The sequence below is a fragment of the Polypterus senegalus genome, chromosome 13 (assembly GCF_016835505.1).
Source record: "Polypterus senegalus isolate Bchr_013 chromosome 13, ASM1683550v1, whole genome shotgun sequence".
NCBI classification, from domain to species: Eukaryota; Metazoa; Chordata; class Cladistia; order Polypteriformes; family Polypteridae; genus Polypterus; species Polypterus senegalus.
This window is the reverse complement of record NC_053166.1, coordinates 81,884,528-81,905,311: the sequence shown is the minus strand read 5'-3', so window position 1 is coordinate 81,905,311 and position 20,784 is coordinate 81,884,528. Positions and strand designations below refer to the sequence as shown.

The window sequence follows — 20,784 nt, the reverse complement described above, 5'->3', positions numbered from 1 at the left end:
TATCTTTACTGCTGACTTCCTCAATGTATTTAAGAAGCAATTGAAGACCCATCTGATTGATTGAAAAAAAATTGCTCTGTTGGTTAACGTGTTGTTTAAATTTAATTGACTTATTGATTATAATCCATGACTGTGAATTATTAGTTATTACACCTTTTCACTTGTGGCAATAAACTTTTGTTACTTGTCCTACTATACTTGTTGAACATACAGGCCCTAGCCTAATGTTACTTGAGTGTTTACCTCTGTTGTAAGTTGCGTTGGATTAAAGCGTCTGTCAAGCAAATAAATGTAAATGTACATATAATAAAATTGAACAATTCATTTATTGATTCATTCTTTAAAGATCCGCCGTGGCAACCACTAACGGGAGCAGCCAAACGAAGATGAAGATTAATTCTTTAAAATCTCACTTATTTAAATTTAGTGTCACAGGGGATAATATTATTACTACTACCACTACTATTACTACTACTACTTTGACATTATTACATTGCAAAGCACACTTACACACAGTCAGACTCACTCATATCGACTTTCCATCCATCCATCCATTGTCCAACCCACTATATCCTAACTACTAGGTCACGGGGTTCTGCTGGAGCCAATCAGGAAACAAACCCCGGGCAGGGCACCAACCCACCGCTGGGTGCGCGTGTGCACACACATACACACAAACCAAGCACACACTAGGGGCAACTTAGGATCGCCAATGCACCTAACCTGTATGTCTTTGGACTGTGGGAGGAAAGTACCCGGAAGAAACCCACGCAGACACGGGGAGAACATGCAAACTCCACGCAGGGAGGACCCGGGAAGCGAACCCCATATCGATTCTGAGTTGCCAATTAAACTGTGTGTCTTTGGGTGGAAAATTATGTACCTGGAGAAAGATGCATGAGCATTAGGAGGAAGTGTAGCTTCTGAAAGGAGGTGTGTGGGAAAGAATTCAAATGCTGTCCCCCAGACCTTTGTGTCTGTTTGCTGCTATGCTGATGATATCACAAGAACAGGAACACAGAGATGAACCACTCTGCATATTTCAAAAAAAGTCATTTTTTAGATCAGCTATTTTTATTGTGGTGTGTTTGATAGAAAGAGGAATTACAGTTCAATATATGGCACACAACATGCAAGAACATCAGAACATTCTAACATCAACTCAACAAATAAACCAGTATCACCTATGAAATATGAGAGGAACGTCATGTTAATGGTTTGGGAATTTCTATAAGAAAGACATCCTGAGTCAACCTGTAAATATTTTGGTTTTAAAATTACAAGTTGAGCAAAGCATTATTTTTATTTTAAATTCGCTTTATATTCTATCATGTCTAATATGAATGGAGGCTTGGAGCAGATTATTGCTGCCAAGAACTGACTTTTTCCACATTCTTTCAGAATTATCAACGTTTTCAAATGCCACAGTGAAAAGTGCTGTTCACGTAGTGAGGAGGTTGGGTGGGCACTACATTTTTTTCTCTTCCCCATTGCCTTTCTCTGTAAATTGTAGATGTAGAAGAACCTAATTTGTATAAAAGAAAATCTAAAGATATACCGTATGCAATATTCATACTGTACGCAGAACATTTTAATGTATATAGAGAATTTATATATTTTTGATGTCAGCACTTTGTTTTTGCTGCATCTAATTTTGTTTTTGCTTTGTGTCCTCCCCCACCATAACCTGTCTTCTATGGCGGAAGAGCGAAAACTTTATATTCATCAAAAATTTTGATCTGCGGTTTTCAATGCATCTCAATGTTTTAGGGCCCCCGATACAGAAAACACTGATATCTCGATAGTGGGTGTGTGTCTGTCTGGGTGTCACAGTTTCTTGAGGACAGTCTGAAGATAAAACTGCTGGATGGAAAAATTCCAAACTCGAAACTTAAGCCTGTTGTGAGATGATGATGTGCTGATTAGTTTTTGTGTCAAATCATGCACGAGAAAAAGGCACTCTAGAGGAACCCTCAAATGAATTATTGATAATATCTTGAAAATGATGGCAAATACCATAATTCTGCAAATAATTATGAATTTTTCTCATCAATTGCTATCACAATGACCTATTTTATGATCAGAAAGATCAGCATCAGAGCGTTAAATAGTTACTGAAATGTCATAAAATAGTTTGGGTAACTTGGTTCCTGGAGCTCAAGCATACTGACACTCACTTCCAAATTTTTTAATTGTTTGTGAGGATGTAATATAGCCAGTGTGTTTTTTAAGACTGAATTGATTTGAATTGAATGAATATGTTTGGGCAATTATTGGACAACTCAGAAAATATGATATGATATATCCTCCACTAACTGAAGAAGCAAACACTCATACAGCTGCTAGTGCTAGTCTATAAATCTCTTTGCCTCAGATGTCCTTTGTACTGCTTAAAAATGCACTCTTGAGTAACATAACTTCCCCTTTATAGAAGAACTGGTGCTAGGTCTAATGCTAATGCGGCAGATTTTTTTATTACCTTTACGTATCCCAATTGCTTCGCACGGTCACAGCATACAAATACTTAGATAAACAGACAGTTAATATGCCTCTGTCATTCCAACGCATGGCATATCACAAATATTAACATTGATTTTATGAATCCCATACTGAATGGCATATAACAGAACATGCATTGTATTTTTTTCCAACAAATGTGCATTACAAATATCTGTAGTAATGCATTTTGTCCATTTCTGTTGGGATAGATAGATAGATAGATAGATAGATAGATAGATAGATAGATAGATAGATAGATAGATAGATAGATAGATAGATAGATAGATAGATAGATAGATATGGATCTGGATTTGTCCAAAGGAGGGAATTTGGCTTTTTACAGAAGTTCTTTAAATAAATAAACGTTTAAACACATACATTGTGGTGTGAACACATACGAGAATTACTAAAAAGGAAGATAATTTGCTGTCACAATCCCAGTGAGACATTATGTCAGCATATTGCTGTTGGTATAAAGAAGCCCCTGTAATGTTTCTTGACACACTTTTGCTAATTAATTTGTTAGCTGAAAGCCCCCTGTGGTAGTGTGTCAGGCATATGATGTGCAGCATTGTTCATAATGACACTACCAATCCACCTTAATCTATCTTAGTATCATCTGTAAACTTAACCAGCTTGTTAGTTATATTTTTATCCAAATCATTCATATATATTAAAAATAGCAGCGGCCCTAACACTGACCACTGTGGAACTCCACTCTTAATGTCAGCCAGTTCTTCGCACCATAACCCTTTTGTGTATCAATCCACAAACATCACGCTGAACTCCCACTTTAGTTTGATGCCCAGCCTCTCATGTGGCACCTTATCATAAGTCCAGATAAATAATAATATACTGTATGCTCCACTCTGCTCATATCTTTTTGTTGCTCCCCCTTTTGAATCCATTTTGACAGTTCAGTAAAGCTCCCATTCTTGCCAAGTGCTGCTCAATCTTTCCCTTAATAATTCCTTCCATTAATTCTCCTAGTATTTTACCTGATTTGAATGTAACAGGAAAAAAAAAATCAGAACAAAAATGTATTTTAAAAGAAAGTAATGTATGTTAACCTCCTCAAACTGATGAAAACCATTCAGAGTTGTAGGGGGTTGTAAGGTGAGCTGAAGCTAATCTTAGTAAGATGGGAAAACATTCAGAATTCACTGTGGCCCATATGTTACAAAAGACAAGTTCACTACCTAGAGGTAAAATCAAAGCACAAGGAGATCAAAAGAAATGCATATTCAATGCATTCCTAATAAAACAAAATCTCCTTTTTGCCATGACCTAATTTTTATTCCTGTGCATTTCCTTTCATGTCACAAATCATGGAGGAAAAGAGATTAGATTTCTTCAGTAAAGGTAAGGGGCCATTCTCATTTTGGTGCAAACTATACTTAGAAAGAGAGCTTTGGGACAGAGGCAGAGGTTTTCCGTCAAACATACGTCATAACAAAGCAAGGGTCAGACTCTCTGTGGATAACTTGTTTATGGGATGTTGTTATTTTAGTGTTTGGCTGATCCTTGCCCAGATATCTAAACAATTTTTAAAAGTTCCAAGGAAGATAAACTAGCAGCAGAAAGAGGCAGAGGCAGATTATTAAACAGAGGAAGACATTACAAATGAGCGTTTGTTCATTTCCGTAAATCCCTCCCTTTTTAAACTGTAAACTCTGCGGTTTGCATAATGTCTAGAAAATGTTTAATGTGCAGCCCCCAAACACAAAACTAATGGCAGTCAGCTAGCCACCTCTATGAAGGAACACACTGAACAGTCGTAACACAATGCTGATGAGAAGGGTTTTAATGGAATGTATGTCCTTCTGAAACACAGCCTTAAATCGGTCACATAACTGAAAAACCAAAATGACTGAATGCGGTGTGTAATGAGATCAGTCAAAGTGATTGAGAAGCAGCGGCACAACTCTCTTACCCTCTTAATGGTGGGATTTTGAAAACAATTTTAAAATAACTAAGTTATCACTCAGAATTGCTTATGGACACTTTGAAATCGCTTCTTTTTATTTTTGTCTGGTGTCTCCTGATTCACTGGTATGAGAAAACACCCACATATGATTTATTGTTCACTTATCTCAATGTCTGGGTATACAAGACGTTGAGGTTTTCTTGGGGTTCCAGCCTATGTTTGGCCCTCTTGACCCCTCATTTTAAATCCATTATTAGACCACAATTATTGCAGGAAATTACACTCCAAAGATCAAAAGTAAAGCAATAGGTATCTGCAGCAACAAAAAAAATCAGAAGGGCCTGAAGTTGTGGAGATCAGATCAACCGACCCCAGGGGTCTACCCCTTAATGGGATACAAGGGGGTCAAAGTTACTCCTTTTTACAACACTTCAAAAAAAATCAGTAAAATTGGCATGTGGAGTGTGAAGTTATGCAATCTGGCAAGTTGCTGATCGTGTATATGATAAAATATTTGAAATCTTACTCTTTACTGGTGGTCCTACCCCTCTAACAGCTTATCCCAGAAGGTTACAAAGGACAAATTTCAAACATAACCATATAGGGGTATCATTTTAAACCATTTCAAAGTCAATGATTTCGAATATAGTGTTATTTTTGAGTTTTGATCCTTTACTAGGTATCAAAAACTCTATGGACTGTAACAAAAGGAGAAAAACAACATGCAGTATTTCTATTACAATTGAGAAAATTTAGTCTTTAAACATTTAAATCGATGCACATATTTTATTATTTCAAATATCTGACACAACTATGCTCATTTATTTTATACTTCTATCTCACTAAGTAAATCATTTTATTTTTTATGAACACCCCTGAATCTGGGTGGCTAACGCTAATTCGGACGTTTTGCTTCTTAGTTTCAAACTGTTTAAAGGACTATGGATGAAGTCACATAAATAGAACAACACAAATTCCTTTAATGGCTAAGAGAGTTGCTAGAGGTTTGTAGGACCATTGTTGTCACGTGTATAGACTGCTCTTGAAAATGTTATCTCTCTTACCTGAAAAATCCCAGAACATATCTGTCAATAAAAGATCAACACGATGATCAGGTTGGGAAAATGAGCGCAAATCAGAACCTGTCCACTGCAGTAACTCATCTGTTTTCTGACAGTTATATGCAGCTGAAGAATTTACAACTGACTTTGAGGTTGATGAAAGAGATTGGCTACGTTTAAGACTTTTGAATTGGTATGATCTTAGTAATACTAAAAATTGTCACGACTGGGGCCTAAAAAGCTTAAGCATCACTGCACTGTAGGGTATCTTTTTTGTTTTTATATTGATATTGTTTTATCCTTTTCCCTTTACCTAGGAATTAATAAAAGGATAATTGACAGAGTGCTTGCCTGTGTGACTGTCTGGTTGCCATATCTGTGACATTTCAAAAGATGGTGCATCACAAACATATTTCGTAATAAAATGCTTTGCATTTGTCATTCCAACAGATGGCGCATCACAAACATTAACACTGTTTTTATGAATATCATACCTTATTGAAAATAACAGGGAAATATTGTTTTCATTGTGTGGTGCACTGCAAATATTAATGCTGAGGTCTGCATTGGTTATTTAGATTTCAACCTATCTTAGATGGGTAGTTGAAGTCATAAGTGTGTTTGGGTCAAGGAGCTCATTTTACAATGTGGTACATAAACCAAATCTTAGTTTACAAACTGTCTCAAAGCAATTCCATAGAATAAGGAGTTTTTTTTCATGCTTAACATTCATATGATGAAAAGTTGAAGTCTGATTTGCCATTCCACAGACTGCTTGAATTGCCTTTCCTTCACATGAATGTTATTTATGCCATGTATAGGAATTTCTCTGCGGTGGGTTGACGCCCTGCTCGGGATTGGTTCCTGCCTTATGCCCTGTGTTGGCTGGGATTGGCTCCAGCAGACCCCCCGTTACCCTGTGTTCGGATTCAACAGGTTGGTAAATGGATGGATAGGAATTTCTTTTTATAGTTCTCATGGAATAGCATGGCTGGCCAGTTTTAAAGACAGCTCTAAGAAGATTTTGCACCACCATAATATGGTGGTCCAGTGGTTAATGCTGCTACCTCAAAGCTCTTACTGTGTGTTCTGGATTCACATCCTTGCCCACACTCTGCCCATATGGAGTTGACATGCATGGTTTGCCCAGTTTACTCACATGTCACTAGAGAGAGGCGGGTTAAGCAGACTGTGTTAGGAAGAGTGGTTTGGGCAAGTCAAATGAATTGTAATGCAAAACACTGCAGTCCCACTTAACAATATTCAAATTAGGCACAGCACATGTTTAAGATTCCTTTGTAAATAGTAGACGGGAAAAGGAAAATATTAAAGAGTGCCTTTGTGATAGGGTTGAAATTCATGTTATGTTGTGTGAATGCATTTAGTTATTCAAGTAATTTGTTAAAGGGTTAAATAATCATTATCTTCAGATAGATAGATAGATAGATAGATAGATAGATAGATAGATAGATAGATAGATAGATAGATAGAATGAACATTTTTGTACCCACGGGAAAATTTGGCTTTGTACAGAAGCTCTTGAACTCTTTGAGGGCTGAATATTTTTTCTGAAAACTCAGTTTTCTGAAAGGCACCCAATGTGCTGGTTTCACACATAGATCAACATAAAACGTCACTGTTTGGCATCTCTAGCAGCAGTGGCTGTGCAGGGACGGCTCAATGGCCAGCAGGAGGCGGGCCGGCTACCTCTTTGTCATCGCACAGCAGGTGGGCAACAGTGGTAGTCGCAGTGTGACACAATATGGTTTGTACCTCTTGTCATCATAAGTGGTGGTCCTCCTAGGCAAACGCTGTTGTAGGCATATCAGCTACATGACCATCTTCAGCACCACGATCAGCTGGAGACCGACAGGCTGATGCTGGTACCTCACTTTCGTTTTCGATATCCATCTCCAGAACACTTGCATCAAACTCAGAGTCCAGAAAGTCAGAGTCTGATTCAGCAATAATATGTAAAATGTCCATCAAGTATTTTGCTTTGCACATTTGTTTTAGTCTCGCCAGATGTCGAGGCCATTTTAGAGGCTGTTTGTTCTTCACTACTCATGCATGCACAGGGAATTGAGGTCAAATCAACAAAGTTACATAACTTTCCTTCAACCAAAGAGAGTCGAACTAAAACATAAGGGTGAGTTCTGTCACAGTTTACAGCCCATTACCGTCCTCTACCCCTGAATTTCAACAAAAGTCACCATCAGCCCTTAAAGAGTTAAATAAATAAACAGAAACACTGTGGTCTGAACACACTCCAGAACAAGTATAAAGCAAGAAATTGAAAAAGACAAAAAAGATGTGACTTGGCAGTCTCAGTTGCAGTGAGGCATTATGCAGGTGCATTTCTGTTGGAATAAAGAAGCCCCAGTGGTGTTTCTTGAAGTACTTCTACTGAATGATTATTTAGCTGAAAGTCCTTAGTGGTGTTGTGTCAGAGAGGGATGTGCAGCATTGGTCATAATGACACTCAGTTTTGTTTGAATTCTCTCCTTTGCTATAACCTCCAGAGGAGTGTGAGCCTGCCATTTACTTAGCTTGTTGATACGGTGGTCCTCTCTTGAAATGAGCATACCATAGCATAGAAAATCACACTGGCAATCACAGAGTTATAGAAGATATGAAGGAGGCCATTTCCCATATTAAAGGAACACAGTCTCCTAAAGAAGAAGAGCCTGTTTTGCCCTTTCTTATACTGTTCCTCTGTGTTACGAGACTTGAGCAGTCTGTCATTAATGTGGACCCCAAAATACTTGTTGGACTGGCTCACCTCTACATCCACTCCCTGAAAAGTATCCAGACATAGAGGCTCTTTGGTGGGACCAGAGCCAATAAGCAGTTCCTTGGTTTTGCTATGTTAAGAGGCAGACAATTCTTTTTGCACCGTGAAAGCAACCTCTCCCCCTGACACCTATACTCATGTCTCGTCCCCTTTATCAATTCACCCATTAAGTGCAGAATCATCTGAAAATCTCTGGTGTTAAATTTGTAGTCAGAGGATTAGAGAGTGCAAAGAAAAGGAGACAGGACTGTTGCTTGCAGTGCTCCAGTGTTGCTCACATCACTGTGTATCAGAAACACAGTCCTTGAGTCTCACAAACTGTGGTCTGCCAGACAGACAGTTCATTTTTCAGGACACCATAGGCTCATCCACCTGCATATTTCATCCCATGCTTAGGAATTAGGATTATTATCTCAAAAAATGTTAAAATCTCTTTAGTTTAGAAAAGGTCTGAGAGCCAATGTGCACAGCTCTCTTTGTCTTGTAATGCCAGGTCTGTCATTGTCTTGTACAGCAATATATTAATTCTGTTACTCGTGAATGTCTTCAAGGCTGTACTATGGCTGTGGTCCTCAAACTCAGTCCTGGGCCCCTTAGATTGCTGCAATTTTTTATTCAAACCAACAGCTTTTTCTGGTTTTCCAGCCTAATTAAGCAAGCTGTTATTTCCATTTTCTGTGTTTTGGGGTCAATGTAAAAACTACCAAACTAAGGCTGGTAAATTTGTATTAAAATGTGGCAAGTATTTATGTATTTTACATTAGGGGAGTGTTTTTTTTTATGCTGTTTATAAAATTTTCATTATCATTATGATTTTTGTTCTGCTTCTCCAGGCATTCTGGTTATTTAAGCCATTATTTTTTAATAGGTACTTTAGTGGGACTGACACTGAAATAATTGATCCCTTTCAATATTTAGTGCCATTTTGCTTTGTGCCTGCACTACTCGTTATTAATTGTAATTATTAGAATATAATTAGGGAGAACACTACACAGAAAAAAAGGAAATTATTAGAAAAACAACAAAAGTGAGCTAAACATTTAAAGCTAAAGCAAAACTACACATATTTCTAAATGTCATATAAATGTAAAAATCAGACCACTGTGCTTTTCTGATTTCAGAATAACAGAAGGGAAAAAAAAGACCAGCTAACCACATGGGAACATTTAAAGGTAAAATGGCTCACTGATTGTGAAAATGATTGGAACAAAAATCCACAGCACACGGGGTCTTAAGGATTAAATTTGAGGACTGTTGCACTGTGGGACATACATTCACTCTGTGTGTCTTATTCATTATAAAGTTATTATAACATCCTTGGTCTGGACCCGAGAGGGCCAGCGACTATCAGAAGGAGTGGGCCTTCCTGGCTATAAGTGCCTGTCCTTCTCGGAGTCTAAGGGAATTTTGGCAGCTAGATAGATAGAAGAGAAATTAGAAATTTGAGAGAAGCACTAACTGAAATGCTAAAGTACTCTGGCCTGGGCAAGCTTTGGGTGGGATTATGGCTTTGGATTGAGGCAAGGGGGTGAGGAATATGTGGCAAATGGCGTTGCTACTAACCTCAATATTAAACGGTGTGAGACAGATTGGCGTTTATGTGTAGGGTCATGGCAAGGCAGCTGAGAGCGAGTGGAAGTGCAGAACACTGGATCAGCACTTTAGGGTGCTTAAAAAAGAAGGCAGCTTATTTGACCCGAAAAAGCGCCAATGGTCCTGTGGAGGGCCAACTACTACCAGTGTTGTCAGAAAACTAACTCCATTCCTCCTGGTTTATGTTGCAAAGCTAGGCTTTACCGCTCCATAAACAGTGTCACATACAGTTTGGTCCATAAATATTTGAACAGCAGACAACTTTTTTCTAATTTTGGTTCTGTACATTACCACAATGAATTTTAAATGAAACAACTCAGTTGATGCAGTTGAAGCGCAGACTTTCAGCTTTAACTCATTGGGTTGAACAAAAAGATTGCATAAAAATGTGAGGCAACTAAAGCCTTTTATTAACACAATCCCTTCATTTCAGAGGCTCAAAAGTAACTGGACAAATTAAATAACTGGAAATAAAATGTTCATTTCTAATACTTGGTTGAAAACCCTTTGCTGGCAGTGACAGCCTGAAGTCTTGAACTCATGGACATCACCAGATGCTGGGTTTCCTCCTTTTTAATGCTCTGCCAGGCCTTTACTACAGCGGCTTTCAGTTGCTGTTTGTTTGTGGGCCTTTCTGTCCGAAGTTTAGTCTTCAACAAGTGAAATTCATGCTCAATTGGGTTAAGATCAGGTGACTGACTTGGCCATTCAAGAATGTTGCACTTCTTTGCTTTAATAAACTCCTGGGTTGCTTTGGCTGTATGTTTTGGGTCAATGTCCATTGGTATCATGAAACGCCACCCAATTAATTTGACTGCATTTAGCTGGATTTGAGCAGACAGTATGTCTCTGAACACCTCAGAATTCATTCAGTTGCTTCTGTCCTGTGTCACATCATCAATAAACACAAGTGTCCCAGAGCCACTGGCAGCCATGCACACACAAGCCATCACACTGCCTCCACCGTGTTTTACAGATGATGTGGTATGCTTTGGATAATGAGCTGTTCCATGCCTTCTCCATACTTTTTTCTTGCCTTCATTCTGGTAGAGGTTGAACTTGGTTTCATCTGTCCAAAGAATGTTTTTCCAGAACTGTGCTGGCTTTTTTAGATGTTCTTCAGCAAAATCCAATCTAGCCTTTCTATTCTTGAGGCTTATGAGTGGCTTGCACCTTGCAGTGCACCCTCTGTATTTACTTTCATGCAGTGTTCTCTTTATGGTAGACTTGGATATCGATACACCGACCCCCTGGAGAGTGTTGTTCACTTGGTTGGGAAGGGGTTTCTCTTCACCATGGAAATGATTCTGTGATCATCCACCACTTTTGTCTTCCATGAACGTCCAGGTATTTTTGCGTTGCTGAGTTCACCAGTGCTTGCTTTCTTTCTCAGGATGTACCACACTGTAGATTTTGCCACTCGTAATATTGTAGCAATTTCTCGGATGGCTTTTTTATGTTTTCGCAGCTTAAGGATGGCTTCTTTCACCTGCATGGAGAGCTCCTTTGACTGCATGTTGTCTGTTCACAGCAAAATCTTCCACATGCAAGTGCCACACCTCAAATCAACTCCAGGCCTTTTATCTGCTTAATTGATAATGACATAACGATGGACTTGCCCACACCTGCCCATGAAATAGCCTTTGGGTCAATTGTCCAATTACTTTTGAGCCCCAGAAATGAAGGTTTGTGTTAAAAAAATGCTTTAGTTGCCTCACATTTTTATGCAATCGTTTTGTTCACCCCACTGAATTAAAGCTGAAAGTCTGCACTTCAACTACATCTGAGTTGTTTCATTTAAAATTAATTATGGTAATGTACAGAACCAAAATTAGAAAAAAGTTGTCTCTGTCCAAATATTTATGGACCTAACTGTATGCGCTTCAGATGATTACCTTCGGGGCTCACTTGAGATATGCACTACCTCTCCGGGACAATAAGGGCACTGTGGCTAACAGCATTGTCTCCCACAGTGCCGAGAAGGGCAACTGAGCCAGAGAAGTCCCGGCCCGTCTGGTCCAGAAAGGGGCAAATTGAAAAGTTCTGTACTGTGTTGCAAGTTTGTCCATGAATGTTACAGGAGTTATGGCTCTGGTTGTGTTTTAGTATGATGATAGGTAGGTTCCCTAAAAAGCTATTGTTTATTTCCAGACAGTTACAGCCCAAAACAAATTAGACCATATGTGATTTGTTTATTTTCTTATTGTGTCACCCACAGTGTTATTGAAAATGTTGATCTGGTACACTTCTCCCTGCTTCTGCCATTTGATTTACACCATTTATGATTTTTACCATAAACTAATCAAAGTTGGAAACACACGACATTGGCAAATTACCAACTTTTTGTAAATGGCATTGTCAAGGAGAACATTTAGACTGAAAAGTGTAATTTATCAAAAGGATTTTTGCTTAAATTAGATTTGTCCTACTAAAGCTTAGTGTTTCCATTCGTCTTTCCATTTACCTCTTTTCTCATCCTGTTTTTTACATGGTATAGTCAGGTGATAAAAGGGAATGCGTTCCACAGAATGCTGGGGTGAAAACTGGGCAAAACTATTTAATGTTGGCAAGATAGAACAAAGATAAAGAGGCACTCTTTGGCACTATCACTTGACTATACCATGGAAAAAACAAGATTAGAAAATAGGTAGATGGAAAAACTTAGCTTTAGCAGGATGAAACTAATTAAAGCAAAAATCCTTTTGATAAATTACACTTTTCAGTCTAAATGTTCTCCTTGACAAAGCCACTTACAAAAAGTTGGTGATTTGCCAATGTCGTGTGTTTCCAACTTTGTTTAGTTTATGGTAAAAATCATAAATGGTGTAAATCAAATGATCAGAAGCACGGAAAATGTGCCAGATTAACAATTTCAAGAACACTGTAGGCGATACAATAAGAAAATAAACAAATCACATATGGTTTAATTTATTTGGGGCTATAACTGTCTAGAAATAAACAATAGCTTTTTGGGAACCTAGCTGTCATCATACCGAAACCCAACCAGAGCTGTAACTCCTGTAACATTCATGGACCAACCTGCAGTACAGTATAGAGATTTTCAATTTGCCCCTTTATCATGTTGGAAATGAGAACAAAAGTTAAAGATAAACTGTTGATACTTCATCTTTCCCAAATAGTGGTTCACATAGTGCAAGCAGAAAATGGGTTTGTGAGGAATTTAAAAATGAAATAATTGTTTTATTGGATAAAAAATACATGAAAAATACAAACATGAAATAATAAATGACCTCCTTGCTTGTCATTGTGCTTCAGCGTCTTGTCTTCTTATTGTTTCTCATTCCTCAACAGATTTCACTGCTCTTCTCCTTCCTGCCATTATGGTGGTTATCATGGGGTTTTTCAATCACTTTGCCATAAACACAAAACCACAGGACACTCTGCAGTCCTTTATGTACGTTTAGTAAAGTTCAATGTGACGCAGTGATTAAGGCTTTGGATAGCAAACCCTGGGGTTGTGGGTTCAAATCCTGCCACAGACACTGGGTGGCCTTGAGCCAATCACTTCACCTGTCTGTGCTCTAAATGGAAAATGAAAAGAAATGTAACCCATTGCATCTCAAGTGCTGTAAATCACTTTGGATAAAGGTGGCCACCAAATAAATAAATCTCAACGTTTCATGATCAATTAATAAATTCAAAAATAGCATGCTGTTTTTATAAGCATGCTGTTTTTAGAAGGTAAATTACGGACCTTTTCAAATTAGGGAGGAGGCTGTGTGACACACCAAAATGCAAGATATAAAGAACAGTAAACTTTCCGCCAGTTGTTTACAAACTAAGAACTTGATTATGAGTTCTAAACACATATTTAACGTTCTTTTCAATTGTTGGCATGCGTTTCTCTGCCCTTGTTGTTCTTTTACTCTGTATCGTGCACTTATGGTGTTCTTCATCACATATTCGGATTCTGTGATTTGCTTGATGCTAAGCAGATGTCGCTGTTTATCTTTTTATTTTTCCATGTCACTTCCTTTTGCTATTGATTTGCTGTAACAAACACTTTATTGAGGTTATCACCTAACATTTCTGAATTTCCAGGACTTCTCTGTCATGATCAGGACTGAACCTTTAAGGTCCTTTTGCTTTTTCTGTATTAGATTCCATTTTGCATAACCATCATTAGGGTCACGTCCCTCTTTTCTAGGGGTGTGGTCTCTGGGGTCATGACATTGAGTTCATCGGCACGACGGGTTTTAAAGGTCAGTATTTATACTAAGCTTTACCTGATCTGTGGATGAATCCTTTAAACACACACACAAAAAACCTCTCTGCTAATTAATGTTCGTGTCTTTCCTGATTTTGACTTCTTGCCTGATTTTTTACTTTGATTCTTGCACCTTGTCTGGGTTTCAGCTACTTGATTTATATTTTATTTGTTTTGTTTTTGCATGCATCTTCTGGATTATCACCAAAAATCAGTTATCTGTTTCCTGCCAAACCAGGACAGTATCAGGCGCAAAGCTTTCGAATTGAGACCAAGATTTAGGATCTAGTCCCATTAATTTGCAAGTAATAGCATGACAGACAAACATACCTGAGCATTTTATATAAACAGATTACACCTTCTAACATTTATCTGTGTTGTTTGCAGTTCTGATCACCACCCTACATAAATGCATAGAATCTACGCAGGAAAGAGCAACCATGTAGATCTCTAGAGTAAAGGACAAGTCCTAATATGAAAAAAAAAAGAATAAAACATCTTCAGTCCTGAACAAAAAAGGCCACATATGGATCTAATCCTGTACACCTCGAGATATCCGCCACAGAGTACATTCGCACATTCCAGGCCAACTCGGTCACCAATTAACCTAACATCTATATAATTTTATGGAAAATCTCTACCAGACATGGGGAAGAACAAGCTCACTCCCCACAGACAGTGTCTAGTCTGATACAAAGACCCAAAACTCCATGGCTGGTTGGTACAATAACATGGCTAACCAATGAGTTGTTCATTTACATTTTGCCTTGAAACATTGTGGGTGAACAGTTTAGCAAAATTAATTGTTCACTGTGAATTCTCTTCTGTTGCAATTTCCTTTAAAGTTTTCTTCCTTTACTACTATAAATTAATTGAAGTCAAAGTTAACACATCCCACAATGCACCATAGGTAAAGGTGTAGTATTAAGAGCCGTAGCATTGCAAAGAATTTATATTTTTATAAATTAATTAAGTAACTTGTAGATGCCACACGGGCTGAATGGACATCCTGGCCAGGAAAGGAAGCAGACCCAGAAGGAAGAGATGGATGGACAGCTCCTATAGAAGTAGAGATATCACTAGAGAACTGTTATTCCCCCAGCACGCTAGATGGCAGCAGTCCCGGATATCCACACCCAGTGAGAGACCAGCAGGGCATGCCGTGAAATGTAGTGTGGCAGGGCAGCCCTGTGCCACAGGAGGGCGTTGAAGGGAAACAAGCTCCCTACTCGAATAATAGACTTCCATGTGACCTGGAAGTACTTCCATTGGGCAATCGCCCTGGCACCAGAAGTACTCCTGGGTCTGTAATAAAAGAAACCACAATCCCTTATTCAGGCGAGTCAGAGCTGGGTGGTAGAGAGGCAACACTTGACTGGAGGAGGGCAGTGTGGTGGTGAGAGAGAGTATATTGTGGAGAGAGAAAGATAAATGTTTTGTGCTTTGTGTAAATACTTTTTTCGAGGTATTTAAAATAAAACCTTCATTAATGTTGATAAAGGACTTTGCTTTTGTGATCGTGTTGGGGTTTGGGCAGGCTGATGCCCTGGTGTCCATCACAAACTATAATATCCAAATGTAAGCAACGACATCCACAAGCAAAACTTTACCTGGTCAAGATGTCAAAGATGACCTAAAGAAACTGCCATGACACAGCCAAAGATCTAAAACAAAAATAGAACAGTTTTAGGAGGGGCTTCACAAAATGAGGAAGACCAAACTGTGACTATCTACTTCAAACACTATGCAACACTTTTATCGTATGATTTCCAATTTCCCTCTCTTTTACAGGTATAGACTCTTTGTCACCAGCGAGGGTTCACTCAGTGTCCTGCCCTTTCTCTGTTTCATGTCCACACATGGAGAGGCTAGCCACAAACCCAGGGCCTCTGTGTGAGATGCAGCAACACATCTTGTTGAGCTAATTGAGCTAAATGGAAATTCCCTGCTGTCAAGTGAATAAGTGGTCCTATGACTTGTACGGCAAATAAGAGTGTACCATATTACACTGTACCAGGCTCTCTCTCTCTCTCTGTCTCTCAGCTTTGCTGCTAACATCCTACATCTTCTTTCTGATAGTTCCTGACTCTCCATGCATGCTGCCTCCTGCTCAAGTCAAGTCACGTCAATTTCATCTGCAGAGCACATTTAAAACAACAGAAGTGCTGATGGATGATGGGTATTTGCACCCCACTTAAATGGTTACTTCTTGGCTTTTACCAGAGTCACCAAGCCACTCTGATTCCTGGTATGTCTAAGGCACATTGTACACAACTCATAAATTTGAATTAAAATGTACAGATGTTATGTGGCTCTCTGCCAAACGTTTGCATTTTCATTATAGGCTTTGCTTCCATTTTGTATTTAAATGAAGGACAGAAGCTTTCCCAGTGTCAGTATACTTCTTATAATTTACTGCCCTTGTCCTTCTATCTATCCATCCATCAATGCATGCATCCATCTGTTATCTGAACCAGCTTTGGCTGGTCCAGGATTATGGTCATTTGAGTCCATCCTGCAAGACTAACCCAAATAGTGGTAACAGTCCACTGCACAGCACACTTTAATGCTTTTAATTTTATTGCAGCATCTAATTTCAGGAGAGGTCTTTCACAGCACCCCCCACTGACCATCAATGGTGTAGCTGTGGAAAGGGTGTGTAGCACCAAATTCCTGGGGACGTACATCTCAGAGGACCTCTTCTGGTCAAATAACACCACATCACTGGCCAAGAAAGCTCAAACCCGCCTCTGCTTTTTACACAAGCTGAGGAGAGCACAAGTTCCACCCTCCATCATGTGCTCTTTCTACAATCGAGAGCATCCTCACTAACTGCATCTCTGTGGGGTATGGAAGCTGCACTGCCTCCTGTAGGAAGTCCCTGCAACACATAGTGCAGGGGTGCCCAATGTGTCAATCACGATCGACCGGTAGATCAAAGGTATTGCAGGTAGATCCCGTTGCATTAAAAATTTTTTTTTTTAAATGTTACTCTATCATATATCCTTTCTATGGCATTTGACATTTGATTGACATACAGGGCGGCCAGTCTGAGATCTCCTTACTTCTAAGACACTGGTTATCCCACATGCACGATCAAACGTGCAAGCTACTGCAAAACTCCGGCTGTGATCTAGTTAGCCTTCCAATTTATATTGACTAAAGAAGGGATTTAAACAAAAATGTTTGGGGAGAGTATGGGCTGGATGTGGAATTGGAAGAGGATTTTTTTCTCACAATGTCACAATCGAAGTGTGTTTGTCTGATCTGCCAAGCTATCATTGCTTTTCCAAAGAAGGAAAATGTGGAAAGGCACTTTCAAACTGTTCATAAAAACTACAAAACTGACGTCCTTCCAAAATGCGATCTGAGAAAGAGAAAGGAGAGGGAACTAAAATCGCAGTTAATTGGACAGCCGTCATTTTTTACTCGGCTGAATTCAAAAGCTCCTTGCCTGCATTATTCGGCTCTACTTATTTATGCGAGTCAGCCTTTTCCCACATGACGATTATTATATCCAAATACTGTAGCGACCATAAATGTATTGAATTGTTATTGTGCCATAAAGGTTATTTAGTTATGCAAGGCATGACAACATATATTTTATGTATAAAGTATACTCAGTATATATATGTGTATATATTTATATAACATATAATATATATAATTTTTAATGTAGGTAGATCATTTCGACCTGGTCATTTTAAAAGTAGCTCGCAAGCCAAAAAAGTGTGGACACCCCTGACATAGTGGATTCAACCAGTAAGATCATTGGTTCCCCACTGCCCTCCCTCAAGGACATTTTCCACACACATCTCACCCATAGAGCCATCAGCATTGCCAGTGACTCCTCCCACCCCTTTCACTCCCTTTTTAGCCTCCTCCCCTCATGGAAAAGGTATCGGAGCCTCCAGGCCCACTCCAGAAGACTGTCTACAGCTTCATCCACCAAGCTGTCAGGATCCTGAACGCTGTCCACTACTTTCCCCCCTTGCCCCTGGACCATAACAAGAGTCACTATCTACCAAGTACCCTACCTCAGCTGGTATTATATAAGGACTCAATATTACATCTGCTGCTTTCTGTCTTTTTGTACATCTCATAAGCTACTCTATAATGCACCTTCCTTTCACAGGAAAGGCTTTGAAACATTTTGCCGTGGCTGAGGCAGGGTGGGCTTGATGCTGTATACTGATATTTCTCTTTCCGATCAGCTGCTGCTGTGATTCCTCACTCAGATACAGTGATATAAATACTCTGAGTGGTGCAGTGAGAGTAATATGGAAAAAGATGATCTGCTGTGGCAATCCCTAACAGGAGCAGCAGAAAGAAGAAGAAGAAGGTGCAGTGAGAGTAACAACGCTAAAGCAGTTATGGTATTTGGAATACTATGGCTATTCCCTGGACCATTATATTGTTACAGGTTAATTACAATCAGATGCATTACACTAATAAACAATATGCAGTTAGTTTCAGTGTATTTATAAAGCCACGGCAGGAATGTGGCTCTAAGAAATAAAGATAAACCACACAGTAACAGTAGCACTGCTTTAATGCTGGGTGCCGCCAGTCTGCAAAACTGAGCGGAGAACTTTCATACGACATGGTATGAGGTACCGTGGAAAAGTGCGTGGCTTTATGCCAAGTGTAGGTTTTATACATCACGATTTGAACGTGGAAAAGTTCTTACGCTACATTTCTGTGCGTACGCACCGTTTATGCATGAGGCCCCTGATGATACTGTCCCTTATTAACCTGCTTGTCATCTTTTACTGTAGTTAGCACAGGCAGCATAACACACTATTTCTTGAAGCCATGTTGGATGGAAAATTTACCCCTTTAGACAAGATATTGTATCAAAATCTATAACCACATACATGTAAGTACTCCCACATTTCAAGATCTCCAGTGAAGCTGCTCCACATGCTCTAACCAAATGTGAGAAAAAGTGTGCAACAATTACAGCTTAAGTCACGTGGGATCACTCTTGTCAAAAACTCAGAGGTGACATACGGTTATGTACTTTAATGAAAGAAACTTAAAACTGACAGAGGAGCCAACTAACACATTCCCTGCTGTTATCATACAGTATGTTCAGCTTTCGAAAAGGATTTTAGTATCAGAAGCAATGGGGGTGATTTCTACTGTCAGTGACAGGCACAATCCACCTAAATCAAATGTAACAGAATACTTAACTGCTCAGAACATTTGGATGGATGGATGCTGGGCCCTAGCCCATCTGTGCTTGTTGAAATGATTCTCTTTACCCCTTTTAGTCAAAGTGTGGCCAAGCTGGATGCAATCCTTCTGGACCGACACTGCATCAGATGCTGTTTTTATATACTCCATAAAATGAAACAGCTGGTCTTTGTTTTGAGCACTCTATGGAGTTAGCAGGTGGCATATGCTGTAAACATTTTAAGTATTCACGGCTGAGAAGACTAAAACATGTTTCATTTCACATATTTTGTCTTTTTTTGACTCTGAATGCACAAATAAACAATATTAGCACATGTGCAATATGCTAACCAATATAATCAACAGGTAGCCAAGTGAGATGTCTATTGTATGGTATATGTGTGGTTCTGATGTTTCTAAGTCAAGTCACATTGCGTCTATTTTGATACATACAAAGTAAAAAGTATTTGTGCTTGCAAGTCTCCTTAGAAAAGCAGACAATATTGCAATACAGAAAATAGCATGCACTGAGCTCATTGATGCCCCCTACAGGTCATATATATATATATATATATAAATAGGTGGAATCCCACTGAAACTAAATTCACAGGTCCATAAAAATATTTCGATATAATGGAAATTTCAAATGTGTTGTGCCTACTTTAGTTCATTAGTAATAGTCACTCAAAGACATTTAAAGGCACCCACACTATCAACAATGTCTCCTCCAATGTAGATGAAAGTGTGGTCTGTCTTCTAGATTCCGAAGTCAATGTTCAGCTTCCACAGTGCACCTTCCGGCTACTGAACTCACCAGGCATATCACACCGAAGTCATGCTGAATGGCAGTGAAGCTCAATTTAAGAACATGAGCTCCTTCTCAATTAATCTTGGTGATGGTGTTGTTCAGACATTCTTCTTCTGCCAACAATTTTTGATTTTTGATTCTTCCCCCTCTTATTCTATCCACATTCATTGCTTTAAAATTTTTCTTACTTCCACCTCTGTAACATATCCCGTATTTGCTCATTCCTCTCCTTTTCCAATACTGAGAAGCTTGTCCATGCTTTTATCACATCCTGCATCGATTATTGTAACTCCCTACTGGCAGGTGCCCCTCTAATTTCTTATCATAGCAAGCAGCAAGAGTTCTTACACGGACAAGCAACAGCGACCGCATAACACCCAACCTGCTCCAACTTCACTGGCTTCCTGTGTATTACAGGATTGAATATAAAATTCTGTTAATAACCTACAAAGCTTTAAATTGCCTTTCACCGGACAACATCAGTGACCTTCACCATCATCATGCTCCTGTTCACCCACTAAGGTCCTTTGATTCAGGCAATCTCGTTGTGTCCCACACTAATCTAAACTCTCTGGGTGACAAGGACTTCAGCTGTATAGCACCCAGACGTTGGAATGACCTCCCAAATTTAATTAGATCAGCCGACTCCATTCATTCTTTTAAAAACAACTTAAAACTCATCTGCTCAGGAAGGTT

General features: G+C 39.1%; 1 protein-coding gene across 6 annotated transcripts in view; it reads right to left on the bottom strand.

Moving 5' to 3' along the window:
* avpr2ab (arginine vasopressin receptor 2a, duplicate b) overlaps nt 1–20,784 on the bottom strand; it is a 151,626-nt gene that overhangs the window by 41,069 nt on the left and 89,773 nt on the right. Inside the window, exon 3 of one of the 6 annotated variants that reach the window (XM_039774045.1) lies at nt 15,713–15,766. The exons of the other annotated variants lie outside the window; for them this stretch is intronic. The gene's annotated coding sequence lies outside the window, so the exon portion shown is untranslated. The remainder of the gene's footprint in view (nt 1–15,712; nt 15,767–20,784) is intronic. 6 annotated transcript variants of the gene reach the window in all.